Source organism: Bubalus kerabau, chromosome 20, assembly GCF_029407905.1.
Source record: "Bubalus kerabau isolate K-KA32 ecotype Philippines breed swamp buffalo chromosome 20, PCC_UOA_SB_1v2, whole genome shotgun sequence".
Classification (NCBI taxonomy): Eukaryota; Metazoa; Chordata; class Mammalia; order Artiodactyla; family Bovidae; genus Bubalus; species Bubalus kerabau.
In genome coordinates this window covers 48,545,476-48,567,444 of record NC_073643.1, presented here as the reverse complement: position 1 = coordinate 48,567,444, position 21,969 = coordinate 48,545,476, and the positions used below count along the sequence as shown (strand labels likewise).

General features: G+C 46.4%; 1 protein-coding gene and 1 long non-coding RNA gene across 3 annotated transcripts in view; both read left to right on the top strand.

The window, feature by feature from the left end:
- The window catches only part of CACNA2D3 (calcium voltage-gated channel auxiliary subunit alpha2delta 3), a 908,562-nt gene that overhangs the window by 18,491 nt on the left and 868,102 nt on the right, over positions 1-21,969 (top strand). The window lies entirely within an intron of this gene.
- LOC129634734 (uncharacterized) overlaps positions 1-21,969 on the top strand; it is a 60,955-nt gene that overhangs the window by 9,758 nt on the left and 29,228 nt on the right. Inside the window, exon 2 of one of the 2 annotated variants that reach the window (XR_008705856.1) lies at positions 6,478-6,558. The exons of the other annotated variant lie outside the window; for it this stretch is intronic. This is a non-coding gene — a long non-coding RNA (uncharacterized LOC129634734). The remainder of the gene's footprint in view (positions 1-6,477; positions 6,559-21,969) is intronic. 2 annotated transcript variants of the gene reach the window in all.

Genomic DNA, 21,969 nt, shown 5'->3' with positions numbered 1-21,969 from the left:
TTGTTCTGGAATGTATAGCATTAATCTTTGAGACTCAAGTTGTGTTTTCCACAATAACAATGATAGATGGTGATAGCTAATGTCCATCAGCCTCGTTTGATGCTAAGGTCTCTGTGTAAATTTTATTTCACCTTCTCAAGAACCCCATGTGATGGGTGCTCTGAGAGCCCCATTTTCTCGATGAGGACCTTTAGATTCCGAAAGGCGAAGTGACTTATCCAGGGTCACAAAGCTAGTATAAATGGTGGCATTGGTTCTTGATCTCAGGGCCATCTGGCTGTGACCCCTGTCCTCTTAATTACCCATGTTTGCATTTGCCTCTTCCTATTGCCAGCGGCCACCTTAATTGGTCCCAAGTGTTGCCGTTGGCTGGAAAAGGCGATGGCACCCCATTCCAGTACTCTTGCCTGGAAAATCCCATGGACAGAGGAGCCTGGTAGGCTGCGGTCCAAGGGGTCGTGAAGAGTTGGACACAACTGAGCGACTTCACTTTCTTTCACTTTCATGCATTGGAGAAGGAAATGGCAACCCACTGCAGTGTTCTTGCCTGGAGAATCCCAGGGACGGGGGAGCCTGGTGGGCTGCCGTCTATGGGGTCGCACAGAGTCGGACACGACTGAAGTGACTTAGCAGCAACAGCAGTTGCCGTTGGCATGGGAAACCCAGTTAGAGGCAATATAGGGATGGCATGATAGGGGCAATGGGGAGAAGATGTGAGGGGAGGGAGGGGAGGCAAGTGGGAGAGTGAAGTTTGGGAAGCACAGATGAGCAGCAGTCTTCAAAATACCTAATCTCTTGCTTAGCACTTAGAGAATTTGCAAAGAATATTTGTACTTGTGTTACATTGGGTCTCCTCCTCTTAGAGCAGCCGCTGCATCTGGTATTTGTTATTATACCTAGCGGGCAGTTATTTGTTTTCTCATCTCCTCTCTGACCAGCAGTCATCATTCAGAGGGGAGGAATGAGGCCTTGGTCCTTCTCGGCATGCCCAGTGTCTGGCCCGAGGAGATGCCGCCTGAGCATCTGTTGAATGAGCAAGTGCATGAAGAGACCCTTTCACTTAATCCTCACAACCGGCCCTGAGTAGTTTCCGTCCTGTGTTGCATTTGAGGAACCTGGGCCCAAGATCTCAAAGCTAGTGCTGGGACAGTCAGGTGGAGGACCAGCCCGACTCCCAGATGCAAAAGTAACTATTCCATTCATATTTATTTCTTTTTATTTTCTCTGGCTCTGATGCTGCTGAGCTCTGGGATCTGCTTCTCCCTGAGCCTGCTGTGCTCCACAGAGCTCCAAGGACCCTTGGTGCTGAGACTCAGCATGGTTCCAAAGGACGGCCCATCCTACACATTGCCTGTCAGCTTCACCATGAGATGGGCGGTACTCTTACCATTTTGCCATTGACCGTCCACCCTCCCAACATCTGTTACCCTTCCTCTGTCTGAACCAGGCCCCTGCTGGAGTAGAGGGAGGCAGGGAGATACTGCTGCCTCCACCTGCAGGTCCTTCGAGTCTCTTAGGAGCAGCGAGGGCAAACTCGTGAGAAGACGAGGCAGACTTGGCCACATGGCTAGGAGAAGGCAGAGCAGCATCTGCGCTGGGCAGGCAGAAAGTACATCCCATCTTGCTAATTCTCCCCTATGCCTTTGCTACCGTTATTTCCCAGGAATCTTTGTACATAGACTTGTTCTTCTACTTGTGTCAGTAATGGAGTCATCTTTGAATGTAAAAAAGCAAAAATAAAAGGGACTGAAATATTTGACATATGATGAAGTTCTGTGATATTTTAGTCAGTGAGTAAATTGATATTTATATAACCTGCTATATTCATTTCCCCTGATCCACCCTCCCTTGAATGTTGACTTAATAACATGCCTGACTAAATGACGTTAATTACTTTAAATTGCCAAACTGGAAAAAAAAAGTAAGCCAGCATTCATTCAACAAGTGTGCTGTGATCTTTTCTGGCTGAAGCCAGGAAAGAAGAGCCGAAGTGTCTTAGGGGAGAGAAGGCTGGGATGTAACCCGAGCAGCTCAGGAAAAGGGACTTGTACATCCTGGGAATGCCAGCTGCTTGGGCCAGACATAGAGTGGGGCTGAGGGTTAAGTTCATGGCACTGGAAGCTGGCTCTGGCTTTGAATCCTGGCTCCACCTGTGACTAGTGTATGGCCTTGAGAGCTGCTTAGCTTCTTCTTTTACATTTTCTCCCTCTTTAAGTGATCTCTATCTCACTGAACTATTGCGAAGATTCCATTAGATCATGAATCTCAAATTGAGCTCGGGGTCTGGCAGTCGTAGGAATCCAATGAATGGCAGCCATCATTATTCTTACTGCCTTGGAGTCACGCACCCACCCTCTGAGGTCATTGTCATTGCCTGATCTGGAGGCCATCAGCTCTCCAGACAAAGACCGTTGGCTTGTTCATGGCTCTATTTTTGGTTCCCACAATAATCTCCATCAGTGACTATTTGTGGAATAAATGAATGATTGCAGGGAATGAATGAACTTTGCAGGTGGAAAGAACTGAGGCTCAGGGAGGTTGGCTGGATTATAAGGGACAGCATAGAGATTCCCACCAGCTCTGCTGTGTCCTCAGCCATGACCATAAGCTACTGGTGACTTGATGGCGCCACTCTTTGATGCTTACCTAAATTCCTGGAAACTATCCCATGCATTCCCAGTGATCTAAAGGTGAAGTGTGTGTGTGTGTGTGCGCACGTGCGCACACTTTCCAGGACGGCATCCAAGAAGATAGGTCGTATTAGATGTAGCCTCCAGGTTGTTTACAAACTAATTGGTCATTTTCATTCTGGGGAAAAATAGCAGACTGGTAACCCTTTGCTCTTTGGAGAAAAACTCCTTAAATGCTCTTATGTTCTGACATGTTGCAAAGTCCCACTGGACTGTTGACCTAGTTTATACCCGTCAAGGCCGCACTAGAGGTACTTTTTCGGGGTCTTGGGAAGGGGAAGCTTGTCCCTTAGAGCTCCATGTGTAGCTCTCATCTTTCTCTTGTAGGTTGCAATGGTGATTTTACATCTCCCAGCTCACCCCCAAGCCCCTAAGATTCTCATTGCAATGGGCTGTGAAGCTCCACTGTTTCTCTTCTTTCTCAGATCCGTTTTGTGGGCAAGATTGCTAGGTTAAGAGAAGAAGAGAAGGAGAGGCAGAAGGACTGAAGTGTGAAGAGGAGTACTTGATGCTGTTTTTAAAAAGTCCTTGAATTCAGCCCTTGAGTAGTGCAGTATAAATTTGAGAGATGATGGCTATTAATTCTTTGCTTCTTGTATAACAGCTTTTAGTCTAGGATGTCAAAATATATCAATAACACTTTCTTTCTCCATTTCTCCATTTCATGTGTAGGAGGGAGGTAGAGAGCATCTCCAGAGAGCTCACTGCTGCTCGGACCGTGGCTGGTCCTTAGCAGGAGCACGAGAAAAATCTTAATTTGATGGTTTCTTTTGTTTATTCATTCATTCATTTATCCAACAAACATTTTTACCTCTTGCTACTTTGTCTCCGGTATTGCATTGGGCTGGGGGTAGAGGACGAGGGAATGAGACACAGCCTGTACCCTTGTGGAGATTATGGTCTAGTGCGGGAATCAGGCATTCCACGAAGAGCTAGACTAACGTGTATGCGTGCCCCTGCAGTGCTCTGAAAGTGCACCCACAGCATGTGGCTGGGGGCCCGGTCTGGTCCGGGGCCAGAGGGGGCTTTGCTGAGGGGATGAGCTTCAGCAGAAAACTGAGGGATGGCAGGAATTTACATGACAGAGAGATAGAAGAGGGAACCATGGATCCTGTCCAGTCTCAGCGCCTCGCCTGGGCCCATGCTTCAGCTCCTTGTATAGGTTCTTGGCCCCAAAAGTCATTCCCTACTTTCTTTCAGCCTTTGCTGCTTCTTGCTCCCACTCCTCTAAACTCCTGCCCTTGTCCCTAGAGCTGCCTGTTGAGTTTTCAGCCTTCACAGCCTTTTTCTTGAATTCAGCCAGTGGCTGTTGAGCTTCTGCTAAGCCAGGGGCTCAGTCCTCCATTGCCGCTGCCTTTGGGAAGCCTTCTCTCATCTTGACCTCTTTTCCCTTTTATACCTCCCTATGGCTCAATAAAGGACAGAAATAGTATGGACCTAACAGAAGCAGAAGATATTAAGAAGAGGTGGCAAGAATACACAGAACTGTACAAAAAAGAGCTTCATGACCAAGATAATCACAATGGTGTGATCACTCACCTAGAGCCAGACATCCTGGAATGTGAAGTCAAGTGGGCCTTAGAAAGTATCACTACTTTCTAAGTACAAAAGAACACTGGAACAAAGCTAGTGGAGGTGATGGAATTCCAGTGGAGCTATTTCAAATCCTGAAAGATGATGCTGTGAAAGTGCTGCACTCAATATGCCAGCAAAGTTGGAAAACTCAGCAGGGGCCACAGGACTGGAAAAAATCAGTTTTCATTCCAATCCCAAAGAAAGGCAATGCTAAAGAATGCTCAAACTGCCGCACAGTTGCACTCATCTCACACACTAGTAAAGCAATGCTCAAAATTCTCCAAGCCAGGCTTCAGCAATACGTGAACTGCGAACTTCCAGATGTTCAAGCTGGTTTTAGAAAAGGCAGAGGAACCAGAGATCAAATTGCCAACATCCACTGGATCATGGAAAAAGCAAGAGAGTTCCAGAAAAACATCTATTTCTGTTTTATTGACTATGCCAGAGCCTTTGACTGTGTGGATCACAATAAACTGTGGAAAATTCTGAAAGAGATGGGAATACCAGACCACCTGACCTGCCTCTTGAGAAACCTGTATGCAGGTCAGGGAGCAACAGTTAGAACTGGACATGGACCAACAGGCTGGTTCCAAATAGGAAAAGGAGTATGTCAAGGCTGTATATTGTCACCCTGCTTATTCAACTTATATGCAGAGTACATCATGAGAAACGCTGGGCTGGAAGAAGCACAAGCTGGAATCAAGATTGCCGGGAGAAATATCAATAACCTCAGAAATGCAGATGACACCACCCTTATGGCAGAAGGTGAAGAGGAACTAAAAAGCCTCTTGATGAAAGTGAAAGAAGAGAGTGAAAAAGTTGGCTTAAAGCTCAACATTCAGAAAACTAAGATCATGGCATCCGGTCCCATCACTTCATGGGAAATAGATGGGAAAACAGTGGAAACAGTGTCAGACTTTATTTTTTTGGGCTCCAAAATCACTGCAGATGGTGACTGCAGCCATGAAATTAAAAGATGCTTACTCCTTGGAAGGCAAGTTATGACCAACCTAGATAGCATATTCAAAAGCAGAGACATTACTTTGCCAACAAAGGTCCATCTAGTCAAGGCTATGGTTTTTCCAGTGGTCATGTATGGATGTGAGAGTTGGACTGTGAAGAAAGCTGAGCACCGAAGAACTGATGCTTTTGAGCTGTGGTGTTGGAGAAGACTCTTGAGAGTCCCTTGGACTGCAAGGAGATCCAACCAGTCCATTCTGAAGGAGATCAGCCCTGGTTGTTCATTGGTAGGAATGATGCTGAAGCTGAAACTCCAATACTTTGGCCACCTCATGAGAAGAGTTGACTCATTGGAAAAGACTCTGATGCTGGGAGGGATTGGGGGCAGGAGGAGAAGGGGATGACAGAGGATGAGATGGCTGGATGGCATCACCAACTCGATGGACATGAGTTTGAGTGAACTCTGGGAGTTGGTGATGGACAGGGAGGCCGGGCGTGCTGCGATTCATTGGGTCGCAAAGAGTCGGACACGACTGAGCAAGTGAAGTGAAGTGATGGTCACCATGATTGACCTTGGATTCTTATTCTTGTCGTACCCTCATTAGGCCTTTCCCCTCAACTCTACAAGCTGTTTGAAGCCCTCTGTCTTTATCATCTTTGAGTTCCTAGTGGCTCCCTTGGGTGGGCAAAGCCCTGGGATGATGACGATGACAACACAGAGATACTTGTTGAATGTTTACCAAGAGACGGACAGATTCAAAACACCTAACACGTATTAGCTCATTTAATCCTCACCACAACCCACAAGAGCAAGTTACTCTATTATTATCCATATATAGCCAATGAAGACACTGAGGCCCAGAGACTGTTAGTGACTTCCCAAGACTCACTTAGCTAGGAAGTCACAGGACTCTAGCTCAGGCCTTTTGAGTTCCGGGTCTGGATTGGTAACCACTGCAGCACACTTCCTGCCTGGCTTGGGCCGCAGTAGCCGAGCTGTATGTGTGCAATGCTGACAGGTACAACCCAGCCCTCTCCAAGACTGTGCACACGTACGGCAGCCCCGAGTGATGACGGGCTGATGCCCGTCCTTCAGATAGCAGGAGAGGCAGGGTCATGAGTAGCCTTCTGTGCTTTAGAGCTTGTTTCCATCACAGGAAGCAGGGAGCAAGGTTGATGTGCACACTGTTCATGCCAGTAGCCCTGCTGGGCTCTGAGCAGATCCTTTTCCCCTACTTTCTTTTCTTCCCAGGATTGAAGAAGTCCCTAGACCAGTCCAAGTTGTCATGTGAATGACATCCCCTCAACAGAAATGCCAAGTTCATTATTACAGGTACGGGTTTTCTGTGTGAACACATGGGCTTCAAAAGGCACCAGAGATAAGAATGGCCTTGCATCGCAGGGTTCGAACATAGACGCTTCAATGACCACCTGGGAAGAAATAATGTTTGTGACAAACTATAGTTTTTAAAATTACGAAGTGTTATCTATTTATAACACTGTAGAAAATTTTGGAAATATGGAAAAGTAAAAAGAAAGTGAAGACAAACTGCTATCGCATTATCTTGGCCTGATTACTGTTAATATTTTGGTATGTTTCTTCCTTTGAATATGTGTGTATATATATGCACACATGTATATTTATTTTTTATAAATGAGATCATATTGTACAAACTATTTTATAAGACATCTCTAGTGGATTCCGGCAAGGTAGGGACCACTTAAAATAATTATTTTTTCCTGTGAAAAATAAAATCAGTTGAAAAACTGATAAGTACCGAATGACACAGTAAGAAAAAAAATCCTAATCCTGTGATGCAGGCATTGTTATTTAGTTGCTAAGTCGTGTCTGACTCTTTTGTGGCCCTTTGGACTGTAGCCCGCCAGGCTCCTCTGCCCATGGGATTTCCCAGGTAAGAATACTAGAGTGGGTTGCTGTTTCCTTCTCCAGAGGATCTTCCCAACCCAAGGATAGAACCTGCATCTCCTGCATTGCAGGCAGGTTCTTTATCACTGAGTCAGTCACTAGGGAAACCTGTGATGCAGGAATAACCACATCAAAATTTTGTGGCATTACCTTTGGGCTGCTTGAAATTGGAATCAAACTGTCAACATGAAGTTATTTTGTTTTTCCCTCTAAGTTTATCTCATGAACGTGTCCCCTTTTTATTAAGTATTCTTCAAAACGATTTGTTTGTACAAAACATTTCACTATGTGGGTGTAGTGTGACGTCTGTCACCTTTCTTCCACAGTCGGACAGCAAGATTGAAGCCCGTTTCCCCTTGGTGTGGACAAGGCTTTGATGCACACCCCTGTCTGTCTCTGTACCATTTCTGATCACGTCCCTCAGACCCAATCTCACCACGAGAATCTCCGGGCCAGAGGATGGGAAGTTTGAAAGCACACCTCTTTCCAGTTGCTGCTGCTGCTGCTGCTGCTGTGTGTGTGTGTGTGTGTGAACGTGCGTGCACACCTGTGCATGCATACCTGTATGCTCATCTGCCCTCCTTGTTTTTCCCATAGTGTCCAGCTCTGTTCCATGGCTCAGTCTTGCCTGGGAGAGCAGACAACATTGATTGGACTAAATGGCCTTGACTTTCCTTTACATGTGCAAGACAGTTGACATGGAGTTCAAAGCAAGATTCAGGGATCAGGTGTCCCTGGGTTCCAGTCAAGGCTCTGCTGTTTACTAGATGTGCAGACTGAGGCGAATTATCCGACCTCCCTGAGTTTCAGTGGGCTAAGGGAAAAATGATATCTACTTGTGGGGGTTATTAGGAGCGTTAGATCAAATAGTACATGTCAAGTGCTTAGCATAGAACTGAATGCATCATAAGGGCTCAGTAACAGCAAATGTTATTATTTTTGCTATTTATTCCAACTTTCATCCCTCAGGGCTATAGGAATTTGATTCATTTTTAAACTGCTACTGTCTGTACAAATAGGTAGAATATTCTATGGAGCAGTTGTGTGTGTTTTAGCTGGTCTCTGTGTAGTTTAGCGGGAGGTCTTAGGGTGTCAGATGTTACTTTAAAAGAGTTTGAAATTTTGGATTGGCTCTTAAGAAGCCTGGCTTGAAAAAGTCAGATGAGGAGCTAAGTGTTGGCTGGGGGAACACAAGCTGCCTCTGTAGTCTCCCCAGTGCAATTGTTTTTGCAGTCAAATAAATTAAGGGTAACAGTAATAATAGGAATTACCAACAGCTAATTATAAAATGGGGTGTGTTGCCAATTATGCAGCGGTATTTCAACCCCGGAGTAAGTGGAGATATTTGCAGATGCAACTTGTGCTGCACATAATACCAGGTTGCATTTTGAAAAAGACAACACCTGGGATTGTGTACATGGACTTCTGCATCCTGGTTGCCAAACTAGACTCTTTACTTCTCACTTGAAAAACTGGGGCTCTAGACACTGTTAAGAATTGTGGTTTTCTTTTGAGGAGTTGTCCCCTTATCCATTTAATATTGTTAGAACATATAAGGAAGAAGAGGAACAATTCCTGGGGCTTTCTGAGTGTATGTGTCAGGGTCTGAAACAGCAAACCCTCATCCTGACACTGAATGTTTCTGTGTCTCAGGGGACTCTCCAGGGAAGAGATGGACATAACAGAGCAAGAGAACAGTGATAGAGAGGTTAGACTTCCCTAGGAGGCAGCAGGGGTGAGGCTGTGGGAGAGTGGTCAGGGATGATGCTGTCCCTTCAAATGGTCCCTCTTCATGCTGAGCTCCGTGCACCATGGTGCCCTCCGTGCATCCAGCATGACCTCAGGGAGTGATCAGTGATCCTGGAGGGTGGGGTCTGTCTTTAGACAAGTTGCTGAATCTCTCAGCCTTTTTACCCCGATCTCAGGGAATAACATATTGCACCTGCCTGGAAGGGGGTCACTGCAGGATGAAACAGCTCACAGTGGTGTTTTATAAGCTGTCCTGGGGGGCTCAGACCTCATGGTGGTTGTGCAGATCTGCAGCCATGCTGTTTCCTAGGGACCTGAGTGGCCACTTTGCCCTGAAGAGACGCTTAGAGGTGGCCCCAGGCTCCCCAGATCATGCTCAGAGTCCTAGCCTTTCCTGCAAACTGGAACCGGCAACACCCACCCTCAGGGTGGGTGGCTTGTATTTATACTGTTGCCGTGGATTAAGCATCAGAAACCAGGAGAGCAGGAGACGTACGGGCAAAGCCATGCTGGGCCCTCCTCTCTCTTGGGATTCCTGCCCCGTGGTCCCTCCAGGTGACTGATGCCTTTTGCTGCCTGCATCCGCTTTTGACTCGTCTCTCTGCCCACCGATGTTCTGCTGCTCGGTTATGTAAATCCCTTTTCTCCACTGGAAGGGAATCGGGCTGCAACAGTTTACAGCCTGACAGGGAGACTGCTCTCCTTTCTCCAGCCGAGGACAAATCGAGGACCCCATTGTCAGCTTGGTGGGAGCCCCTTTGGAGCCAACATGAAGCTGAAGCCCCATTTCCTTTGCAGAGAAATTCTGGCCCGAAACTCTTCCTCCGCCATTGGCAGGGGTCCCCCCACCCCGGACCCCTCTCCAGCATCCTGAATTTCAGCAAGGGCAAGCGTTCTCTGTCAGAGGTAGCGTTTATGAAGAGTTTTCTCCAGGCAAGGCAGTGCGCTCAACCCTAAACTTACATTGTTTGGTTTAATCCTCACCACATCCTTCTGAGATAGCTGTGCTCCTGTTTGGCCTGTCTTCTGGATGGTGAGTTGTAAGTACAAGCAGCCAACTAACTTATTCGAGGTCCTACCATCACTAAGTGATTCTGAGGGGAGAGGGCAACGAGAGCGTGAGGATTTGAGGGAGACACGGTAAATATGGTAACCGCAAACAATTTGAGGCCCTGACTGCTCAGCACTCGTAGAAGGGCCCACATTCCTCTCACGGAATTCTCTTGAGGACCCAGGGAGCAGGTGTGATCATCTCCACGGTACAGACAGGAGCTGTGTTTGTAAAGGGCTGGCCCAGGTCACACAGGGCACGATCCATGGGAGCCATTTGTACTCAGATCCGTCCAACTCCAAGCCTGGAACTTCAGCCCCTCCGCTCTTTTCTTCGGGGTCTACACCCGAGATGTTTCCCTGACCTTGGGGGCTCTGGACTTACTACTCTGACTCCAAAGGAAACACAGTCTGATTCATCTCCCAGAAAAATAAACCCACAGCCCAGAGTATATTTAAGAAAGAGCATGGTAAGAGAACAGCTTCCAGAAAGGTATGGACCACGACTGAGACAGGAGCTCTGTGCTCACCACCTCCCCTGCGAGGGCAATGGGGGCTCCTCGCTTCCCCATGGGATGAAGGGGATGGGGATGGAGTCCCGGGGTCTCCAAGGTCTCGGGCAGAGTGTCTGGCTGTGCACCCAGAATCCTGCCCGGGAGCCTTGGGACGTCACCCCTCGGGGGGCACTTTAGCCTGGGTGCCCCAGCAGAAGAGGAGAGGGCTGCCTTGGAGCTGCCACCCTCTTGTCTTCCTGGGTCCCCACACCCCACTAGCCACCAACTTATTCACTCAGGACTGGGATCTACTTCCTGGGGGCTGGCGCCACGTCCCATCCCCCTGGGCTTCTGAATCTCTCAGAGGGCAAGCCTCAGGGATTCTCCGTGAGAATCACTGTTGGGGACCCCAGCTGTCCTCGCCCCCGCGGATGGGCGCCGTGTTCCCCTCCTGCGATTGCATCAGTTCGTCACAAGGTGGCAGCAAGTAGTCAGATGCGAGGCTGCGGCTGGGTGCCTCCTTGCTTTAGGAGTGACCCATCTCTACCACATCCCTGGCCTGGCCACGGATGAAGCTCAGCGTCACTCTTGGACTTTTCTTGCCTGCGTGGCAGTTCAGCGAGGAATGAAAATTTTGCCTCTTTAGTGCATAATTCTAATAATATACTTTGATTTCTAATTGGTTCTTTCTGCATTAAAACCCCACACTTTGCCTGGAGAACCCGTGCACAGCTACCCAAAAAGATGACAAATAAGTGAGGGGAAGAGCTGGGAATGAGGGTGTAGCTAGGAATCCACTCTGCTCCGTAGCTTGGGCACGTGGCGTCACTCTTTGGGGGCTTCAGTGTTCCCATCTGTAAAATGGGGAAATGATGGCTTCGGCTTCATGAGGCATTGTGAGGAGCAAGGAACTCATGCATTTGAGGCAATCACCACAGTGCCTGGGACAAAGGAACTGTTAGCTCCTCTGATTCTTGTTGGAGAAGACTCTTGAGAGTCCCTTGGACTGCAAGGAGATCCAACAAGTCCATCCTAAAGGAGATCAGTCCTGAATATTCGTTGGAAGGACTGATGCCGAAGCTGAAACTCCAATACTTTAGCCACCTGATGCGAAGAACTGACTCATTTGACAAGACCCTGATGCTGGGAAAGATTGAAAGCAGGAGGAGAAGGGGATGACAGAGGATGAGATGGTTGGTTGGCATCACCGACTAATGAACATGAGTTTGAGTAACCTCCAGGACTTGGTGATGGACAGGGAGGCCTGGCGTGCTGCAGGTCATGGGGCCACAAAGGGTCAGACACAACCGAACAGTTGAGCTGAACTTGGTGTACAGAGCGTTAGTGGGTGAATGGAATCAGGGAAGCCCTTGCTTGGAGAATTTCCCTCTAGTTTCTGGTAAGAGAGCACAAAACAGACCCTTCCTTCTTTATCCTTCTCTGCTGCAGTCCATGGTGGTGTACGGAAGAAGAGACAACCGGCTTTGGAGCAGACTGGGTCAGGTCCTGAGTCTTCCATATTCTGTGTGATCTTGGGCAAGATACATAACTCTCTGTGCCTCTGTTTCTTCATCTGTGAAGTGGAGATAACTAAGATTTTGGTGGGGATTACAGTGTCAAGACACATGGGGGGCACTGGGTTAATGTTTGCTTTCATTGTCCGGCTTGACCATCTGCTTGACTGAGGGCCAAGGCGAGCTTTTCCAAAGGTTTCACAGGAAGAGTTATGATTGGGTGGTTCTTCTACAGCTGGCTTCCTTGATGCTTCAGATACGCTCATTGAGGTGCCCAGGGACTCTCAGCCTCGGATGTGTCCTCCATCCTCATGGCCCTGCCGTGTGCTGCACTCAGGGCTGGGAGGCAGAGCCGAAGCTAGGGGCTCACAGTGCAGCAGGACAGCTGGACACAGAACGAAACTTCAGGATGGTCAGCAGCCCCTCCTGGCACAGACCACAGACCCAGAGAGAGCATGGCCGCCTGGTTCAGTCTCCTGGGGCTGCTTGCGTCAGTCTCTAAATTGTACCCGATGCTTTGCGACCCTATTGATTGTAGCCTGCCGGGCGCCTCTGTCCTTCACTATCTCCCCGAGTTTGCTCAAGTTCATGTCCACTGAGTTGACAATGCCCTCTAACCACCTCATCCTCTGCCGCCCTCTTCTCCTTTTGCCTTCAGTCTTTCCCAGCATCAGGGTCTTTTCTAATGAGTCAGCACTTTGCACCTAGTGACTCGGCGGTAAAGAATCTGCCTGCAATGCAGGAGACACAGGTTGGATCCCTGGGTGGGGAAGATCTCCTGGAGAAGGAAATGGCAACCCACTCTAGTATTCTTGCCTAGAGAATCCCATGGGCAGAGGAGCCTGGTGGGCTACAGTCCATCCGGTCACAAAGAGTTGGACATGACTTATGACTAAATGACATCCTGGGGTGCAGGAGACCTCAAAACAGGAGAGCCCTGTGGAAGCAGCCAGGACTTGGCAGCAGGAACAGATTTGTCAAGTAGAGGCTGTTTCCCAGGCTGGGGGGCAGCCGGGCATCACTGAGTTCAGAGTGGAGGCAAATAAAGTTTTTGGTTATTCCTGGGGAGAAAAAGCCCCTAAAACTCCAGTGAGTTTAGATGCAGCTCACATACTTGGAACTGATTTTGTCATTTTCCAGTTTCCCCCATTTAGTTTTTACTTTAGGGGTTAGAGATTTAAACTTTGGGAGATGTTCAGAGGCTTTTCAAGGGAAAATGAAGATGAAAGACAGATGGGGTAGTCTTATTCCAGGGGCAGGAGGAGAATGGGACTGAATGAGGCTCAGGCATCCTTCCCCAGACCCCTCCCCTCTCCTGCGAACAGGGGCAGGGTCTGGGCAGGCCTGCACCTGCCATTCTGGCCTTGTTTCTGTAGCAGTGTGTCCATGGAGTTTAAGCTGGGGGTGATTCTCTGGTATCTCTGGGAGCCATCGTGAGTTTTTGTCAAATAATCTAGACATAGTAAATTCTCAACAAATGATAACATCATTGTTATTTCTATTATAATTACTCAAACTTAATTCTCTTAAATGGTAGAGCTGTGGTCACATTCCCAGGGAAAGACATGAGTCATGTGTTAAAACCATCATAGAGGAATAAACAAAGTGGTAATTACAATTCAGCCAGGATTAGGGAGTATTCTGAGGGGAGACAGCTCCTGAAGTAATTGCGAAATTGGTGCTTAATGCATGCTGTGTAAATGGATACATGGATGGAAAGAGGAAGAGGAAGAGGGATGGGTGCATGGAGGGATGGATGGATGGATTGGATGAGTGGATGGATGGATGAGTGGATGGATGGATGGAGGGATGAGTGAATGGACTGGATCAGTGGTTGGGTGAATGGAGGGAGGGAAGAAGGAAGGGAGGGCTGGATAAAGGGATGGATGGTTGATTGGCTGAAGGACTAGATAGAAGGATGGGTAGATGGATGATTGGGTAGGTAGGTTGATGGATGGAGAAATGGGTGAATGGGTGGGTAACTGGGTGGATGAATGGATGGATTGTTGAATCGATGGTGAATGGATGGATGAATGAGTACACGAGAGGATGGCTGTGGTTAATATTCCATACTTGAAGCAAATGATATTAAATGGAAGTTTCTTGTCTCAGGAGAGTGGACATTATTCTGAAGCGGACTTCATACCCAGTGCCACACCTGGAATGTTTTGGCCATTGAGCTTGTGCCTCTTTCTTTAAAAGCTGCGTTTCTATTGACAGATTCTTTTATTTGGTAGGACTTTAGAATGGTGCTTATTCTTCCATCCAGTCATTCATCCAGTCATTCATTTAATTAAAAAACAGTCCCCCAGAGAGTTTGGCTTCTTTTCAAAACCTTCTCTGATTAAATGCATGTGAACTTAAGTCTCACACAGTCTAGCACTTAGTAGGTGCCTCAAATATTTTTTAAGGAATACATGCATGTTTCTTACATGCTGAAAAATGAGTGGACTCGGGGTTTGTGGGGCTTGTCGACTAATGTAAATCTCATCAACATATTGAATATGTGCTGTGTGCCAGGCACTGGGCTTGTGTGATTGTTTATGAACAATGAACAAGACAAACGTGGTCTCAGAGAATGTTTCTTAGGTGTTGGTTATTTGTCCATACTGTGGCCCAAGAAACGGACAAACTGAGAAAGAAGTGACTCACTTAGGGCCCCAGAAAGGGGAGAGGCAAAGGCAGAATGAAACCTCAGAAGGTAATTGCTCCATCTTTCCTTCTTAATTTTTAATAGTGTTTATAGAACAAAAACACATGGGTGAAGTATTTTAAAGAGACATTTGTAGATATTTTGAAGCGCAAGCTATGATTGATCTTTTTAATACCAGAAGAATTTTTATCTCAGTGTGAGAAAAAGTGTGTGGTTGTGTGACTCCAGTCTTATTTATTGTGACCAGATTGCCGAGACAGCCCCTCTTGTTTTACAGACTTGCTGGAGAAGCAAAGAGGTCCCCTGGGAAGGAGTTTTACCTCAGCTGGACCCGTATAGGTGACACAGGTGGCGTTGCCAGGAGTTGAGAACCGTGGGAGAGCCACGCTCAGTTCCCTGTGAGCTCACTGGCTCGGGCAAATGCGCCAGAGGCCCCCTGGGACCCCAGTCTCCATCTGGAGGAGAGTGTAGACAAGTTCCTCTGTACTGAGTATCCACAGCCTTTGCAGGGCAGGAGTGTCAGGTTACAGTGACATGTGGTAGCTCTGTGACCTTGAGCAGGTTAAGTCACTGCTCTGGGCCTCAGGGTCCACATTTGTAAGAGGAACATGTTCTCCTGGGAAAGGTTGGGCCACATATGTAAGCGCTGGCCACTGACCATAGTTGGCAGGGCAACCAGTCAATGCCAGCAGCCTACCTCAGTCCCTTAGTTCAAGACAGTGGAAGGAAATAGGAAAGGAGAAATGCACACATGATACTTGGGAGGCAAAATAAACACACTTGCTGAAAAATGAGTGGACTCGGGGTTTGTGGGGCTTGTGGACTAACGTAAATCTCATCAACATATTGAATATGTGCTCTGTGCCAGGCACTGGGCTTGTGTGATTGTTTATGAACAATGAACAAGACAAACGTGGTCTCAGAGAATGTGGTTGAGGGGTTCTGGCTGGATAGATGCTGAATAAAGGAATAGATATAATGAAAGAAACCATAAAGGAGCTATAGTCCATCTTTTGAACTTTTTAACATGACTCACAGTAAGAAATATATTTACATGGCAGAGTGGTGTGTGTGTGTGTGTTTCAATTGTTTTTTTCTTACATGTGCATTGCACTGAATTTTTCATTTTGCTTATTTAAAAATGGCAGTTCCAACCCACTAAAGTCATTATATTACTTCTTACAATTGCCTTGTTATTACTTGCAGCCTGAAAAAGGTTGTAGAACGAGATTTTTTCTGCTGGGACTTGAGGCTTGGCCGGTGTGTCCTCAGGATAAAGCGAAATGTGATCTAACACCCTTTCAGAACCTCCGTTTGGGGCAGCATGGGCACTCAGCCAGTGAAGAACGAGAGGCTAAGTGCTGTGGTGGAAGACAGTCAAACACTGAATTCTAGAGCTAGTCACAGCTTTTTGGCTGAAAACTGTATGGATTTGGGGGCTTCCCTGGTGGCTCAGCTGGTAAAAAATATGCCTGCAATGCGGGAGACTTGGGTTTGATCCCTTGGTTGGGAAGATCCCCTGGGGAAGGGAAAGGCTACCTACTCCACTATTCTGCCTTTAGAATCCCATGGACATACAGTCCATGCAAAGAGCTGGACATGACTGAGTGACTTTCACTTTTTCACTGGTGCCTAATTGGTAAAGAATCTGCCTGCCAATGCAGGAGACATGGGTTCGATCCCTGTGTAGGGAAGATCCCCTGATGAAGGAAATGGCAAGCCACTCCAGTATTCTTGCCTGGAGAATTCCATGGACAGAGGAGCCTGGCAGGCTATAGTGCATGGAGTTGCAAAGAGTTGGACACGACTTAGTGACTAAACAACAACAACAATGTGGATTTGTATCAGGATATGTATATTCCAATATGATTGGAATGGTACCTGTTTTACAAAAAATCTCCAGGGTAGTTGAGCAAAACGGCTCTTTTGCTCTAACCAGCTAATTTGAATGCTATTCCCCATACAAATCATTATTTTCTTTCATTCTAAATCAAACAATTTTACTAAGGTTCTACCCTGTACCAGGTTTAAAAAAAAAGATATAGCTAGTATTTCTGTACCATTTGTTATGCATTGGGTTGGCCAAAAAGTTTGTTCAGATTTTTTCATATGATGTAACAGAAGAGTTCGAATGAACTTTTTGGCTAATCCAATATGAGGTACTAATCTAAGCACTTAGGGTAAAAAATCTTTTAATATTCCCGATAACCTGATTATTCTTACTATCCCCATTTCACAAATGGGAGCCAAGCCTAGGAAGGTAAAGTAACGCGCCTAAGATCAAGGACTGGGTAAGTTCTTATCCAGAACTCTTGGGTTTACGAATCTGTGTCTTTCACCGTCGTCCTATTTTGCTAACACATCTCAAGTAGTATACTGAATGCCTCCTACTGTTTCTTCCCCCAGCTTATTATTATTCCCCGAACCGCAGCCAACATACCTCTGCAATTTTTCTCTTCTAGAATCTTCTCCCAAAGACAGCCATCAACCTCCAAGCAGTTATATGGCTCAGTCCAGGGGCAAGGGACATTGGGAGAGAAAGAGGATCAATGCATGTTTTGTTAAAGATAACCTTGAACACAGCATTGAGGTTTCTTTCCTTTTTTTCTTAACGTGATCCAAGGAAAAGCAAGTTGTAGAGAGAACTCCTTCATGGTGTGGATGAACACTATTTCATGTGAGATCATCTCTTGAGTCCAGTCTATTAAAAAACTTATCAGCAGGTCCCAGCACCAGAGCCATGATTGTGGGGCAAGTGAGGAAGATCATTTAGGAGCAGGGCCACTTCTTGGAGCAAATAGTCAACCTGAACACATTTTGTCTGTTTTTGTAGATGCCTTCTGGAAGCTTTATTTACTGTAGTTTATTTACTTTAAAATTTATTTATTTGGCTGCAGTGGGTCTGAATTGTGGCATGTGAAATCCCTGACCAGGGATTGAACCTGCGCTGGGAGTGCAGAGTCTTAGCCACTGGACCACCAGGGAAGTCCCTGTTTACCGTAGTTAAAAAATACATAGAATGTCACTTTTATTGTTTTCCCACCACTCCTCTGTTTTTCTTGTGATCTTGCCAACTGAGGTTTTGCCAAACATAGTATTTTCTTTAAGAACCTAATTATTAGCTTATAGCTTGTTTTTGAGGCCATGTAGTCTGATTTATAGGCACTTGTTTTGCCTCCCAACTCAATGAAAGCTCCATGAATACAGGAAGCTTGTCAGTGCCCTCCTGGCCTTTGGTTGGCTCCCAGAAGCAGAACCTGAGTTAGTAATCTCAGTGCATATGGTTTATGTATGAGATGAACCCAGGAAACACCATCTGGGGAGTGGGGAAGTGAGAAAGGGTGTTTTTGTTAAGCCAGTTGCCATGGTGCAACTGGAGCATAATTCACTGAGGGTTCCCACTCTAAGCCTGAGGGATCTGGTCCCTGTGTACACCGAGGTCCATCAGTCACTGAGGGGGGCTGCTCCTGGGAGGCACTCAATCCTCAGAAATTCTGGCCAGATTGGAAGGTGGCGGGGGGAGGTGGGGGGCGGGCATCAGGTCATCTGCTCCACCCCATGGCACTTAATGGTCAGTGTCTTAGACTCCCTGGGAACCACATTCCGGGATGGCTCCTGGTCTTCATGTTCCTGTGTAGTCCTCTCCTTCACTGGATCAGGGCTGGTCCTTCCTGGCTGATCTGACAATTTGTGACTTCCGAGGCTTGGTCTCTGTCCTGGTCTCTAGGATCCCTTGCTCTGCAGGAGCTAGCTGCCGTGTCTTGAGGGACCCATGTGGACAGGAGCTGAGATCCCTGGCCAAGAGCCAGCACTGACTCAGCTAGCTAGGTGAGTGAGCCACTTTAAAAATGGATCCTCTGGGACTTCCCGGTGGTCCAGTGGTTAAGACTGCATTTCCCCTGTAGAGGGCATGGGTTTGATCCTTGGTCAGGGAACTAAGATCTTGCATGCTTCGAGATACAGCCAAAATTAAAAATAAATAAATAAAGCACACCGCCACCATTGGAATAAAAAATGGATCCTTTAACTGGTCTCAAGGATACCATCCCCGCCGAGACTTGATAGTAATCACTTGTGAGACCCCATACGGAAACTGCTCAGCTGAGCCTTTCCCTAATTCCCACCCCACAGAAACCATGAGAAATAAGAAGTGACCATTAACATTTAGGTCACTAGGTTTTGGGGGTGACTTGTTACACAGCAGAATGTAACTAACACACTCAATGACGCCTTTGAGCACTTTGCTGGAGTTATTTCCTCTTCCAGTGAGGGATGACGGATGTGTTGCACAAAGATGATGACTTGAGTGGGAACAGTGAGAAGAAAGAGGATAAATTCTCCGTGCAGCGGCTCTTTTCATGTAGCAACTTCCTTGTAATCATTACATTCAGAAGTTCTTTGAGGCTGGGGAGACGCAACATATAATTTTAAAAGGCTCTGCGCTATTTCAGAAGGAAATTGCCAGCCAGGGCTGGAGGCATCGAAGCTCCATGGTGCCACACCGAGACTGTCCTGTCTCTGTGTTGTCTGTAATCTCTGCTTCCTGCAGTCTGCCTGCTTAAAGCTCTCTGATTCTTTGCAGGGGCTGGGGATGTTATTAGGAGCCCCCTGGCTCGCTATTTCTGTGGGCTTCTATTTGGCTCTCTAGGGGGTGTCTCTTCCAGTTGCAGCTTTGAGGTTATCCTGGGTGCAGTTATAGAAATCCCCCTACCTGTTAATATAGATCCTTTGGTGAGCTATTCTATTTCAGATACCTTCTGTGAAAATTTTGTTCCAGACCAACTTGGAAATGTTTTCAGTATTGATTCTGTCTTTGAGCAATATCCTGGAGTTCACTGCTTGCCAGGAAAGAAGGAGGCCAGCTTGAGCCTCCAGAGCCCTGTGGGGTGGGCTTCTTGCATCCGACCCCTCCCAGGCAGAATCCTGTGTGGCATCTTCTCTCCAGAACAAACAGGCTTTCCCTTTGGACATCAAATCTTTTAAAAAAAATACTTAATTTTAAATGGTTACTTTCCATTTACAGTTATTACAACATATGGGCTATATTCCTCGTGCTGTACAACACATCTTTGAGCCTATTTTATACCCAACTGGGGCTTCCCTGGTGGCTCAAATGGTGAAGAATCTGCCTGCAGTGTGGGAGACTCCAAGGTTTGATCCCTGGGTCAGGAAGATCCCCTGGAGAAGGAAATGGCAACCCACTCCAGTATTCTTGCCTGGAGAATCCCTGGACAGAGGAGCCTGGTGGGCTACAGCCCATGGGGTCACAAAGAGTCATATATGACTGAGTGGGTAACACTTTGACTGTCACTTTACACCCAATAGTTTGTAGCCCCCACTTCCCCACACCTGTCTTGCCCCTTACTCCTTCCCTCTCCCTACTGGAAACCACTAGTTCATTGTCTATATCTGTGAGTCTTCTTCTTTTTTGTTATATTTACTAATTTGTTGTATTTTGTAGATTCCACATATAAGTGATGTCATATAGTTTTTGTCTTTCTCTGTTTGACTCATTTCATTTTTAGCATAATGCTTTCCAAGTTTACCCATGTTGCTACAAATGGCAAAATTTCATTCTTTTTTATGACTGAGTAGTATTCCACTGGGCTTCGATGGTAGCTCAGCAGTAAAGAATCTGCCTGCCAGTACAGGAGATGAAGGTTGGATTCCTGGGTTGGAAATATCCCCTGGAGAAGGAAGTGGCAATCCACTCCAATATTCTCACCTGAGAAATCCAATGGACAGAGGAGCCTGGCAGGCTACAGTCCATGGGGTTGCAGAGGAGTCAGACATAACTCAAGGACTAAACAACAAGGATTCCATTCTGTGTGTGTGTATATAGATAGATAGATATCAATCACATCATTTTTATCCATTCATCTTACATCAAATCTTAAATAACAAGAGTGTCAATGAAGAACTGGCTTCTTGAAATTGGATGGTCATATTCAGTTTTTAAGGCTTGGTGGTGTTTTCCTCTGCCTTTCCTTTTGAGGATTTGATTAAGATCCCACATGGTTTCACCCACTGTACTGTTTCTGTGTTGAAGTGTTGGAAACAGGGTACTTCCTCTTGGGGCAATGATTTCATTTGTTCAGCCAGCATGCCCTTTTGACCTCATGTTGCTTGGAGCTTTGGGTCAGACTCACTCATTTGCAGAAATGCAAAGAAAATTGGCTGTCTGGATCTTTCCCCTGTGATGGTCGCTAGTGATGTTCATGCATATTTCCTTTGTCTTCCCTCTGGGTGCATGTTGAATCACACTTCCCATCCTGTTGAAGTGTGGTCATGTAGCTTGCTTTTTGCTGATGGAATATGAGTGGAGGTGAGATGTGTCATTTCTGGCACAAGAATCCTGTGAGAGTCGTGTGTCTGCTCACCCTGCGTCTGCAGTATTTCAGAGGGTAAAGCTGTCAACCCCTCCATTTTAAATCATCCCTCGTAACCAAACACTCTTCAGATTATTGCAGTTTGCTTTTGTTATTTATTTTATATTGCGGTTCTGGTTGATTCAGTCATCATTAAACTAGTACATGATCATTCGTGACATTTTGGAAAATGGGGACTAAATTGGAAGTGGTCAAACAGAAGATGACAAGAGTGAATATCGACGTTTTAGGTATCAGTGAACTAAAATGGACTGGAATGGGTGAATATAACTCAGATGACCATTATATCTACTACTGTGGTCAAAAATCATTTAGAAGAAATGGAGTAGCCCTCATAGTCAACAAAAGAGTCCGAAATGCAGTACTTGGATGCAATCTCAAAAACGACAGAATGATCTCTGTTCGTTTCCAAGGCAAACCATTCAATGTCATGGTAATCCAAGTCTATGCCCCAACCAGTAATGCTGAGGAAGCTGAAGTTGAACGGTTCTATGAAGACCTCCAAGACCTTTTAGAACTAACACCCAAAAAAGATGTCCTTTTCATTATAGGGGACTGGAATGCAAAAGTAGGAAGTCAAGAAACACCTGGCTGCTGCTGCTGCTGCTAAGTCGCTTCAGTTGTGTCTGACTCTGTGCGACTGGGGTAACAGGCAAATTTGGCCTTGGAATACGGAATGAAGCAGGGCAAAGGCTAATAGAGTTTTGCCAAGAGAATGCACTGGTCATAGCAAACACCCTCTTCCAACAACATGAGAAGACCCTACACATGGACATCACCAGATGGTCAGGTGGTACAATCAGATTGATTATATTCTTTGCAGCCAAAGATGGAGAAGCCCTATACAGTCAGCAAAAACAAGACCAGGACCTGACTGTGGCTCAAATCATGAACTCCTTATTGCCAAATGCAGATTTAAATTGAAGAAAGTAGGGAAAACCACTAGACCATTAAGGTATAACCTAAAT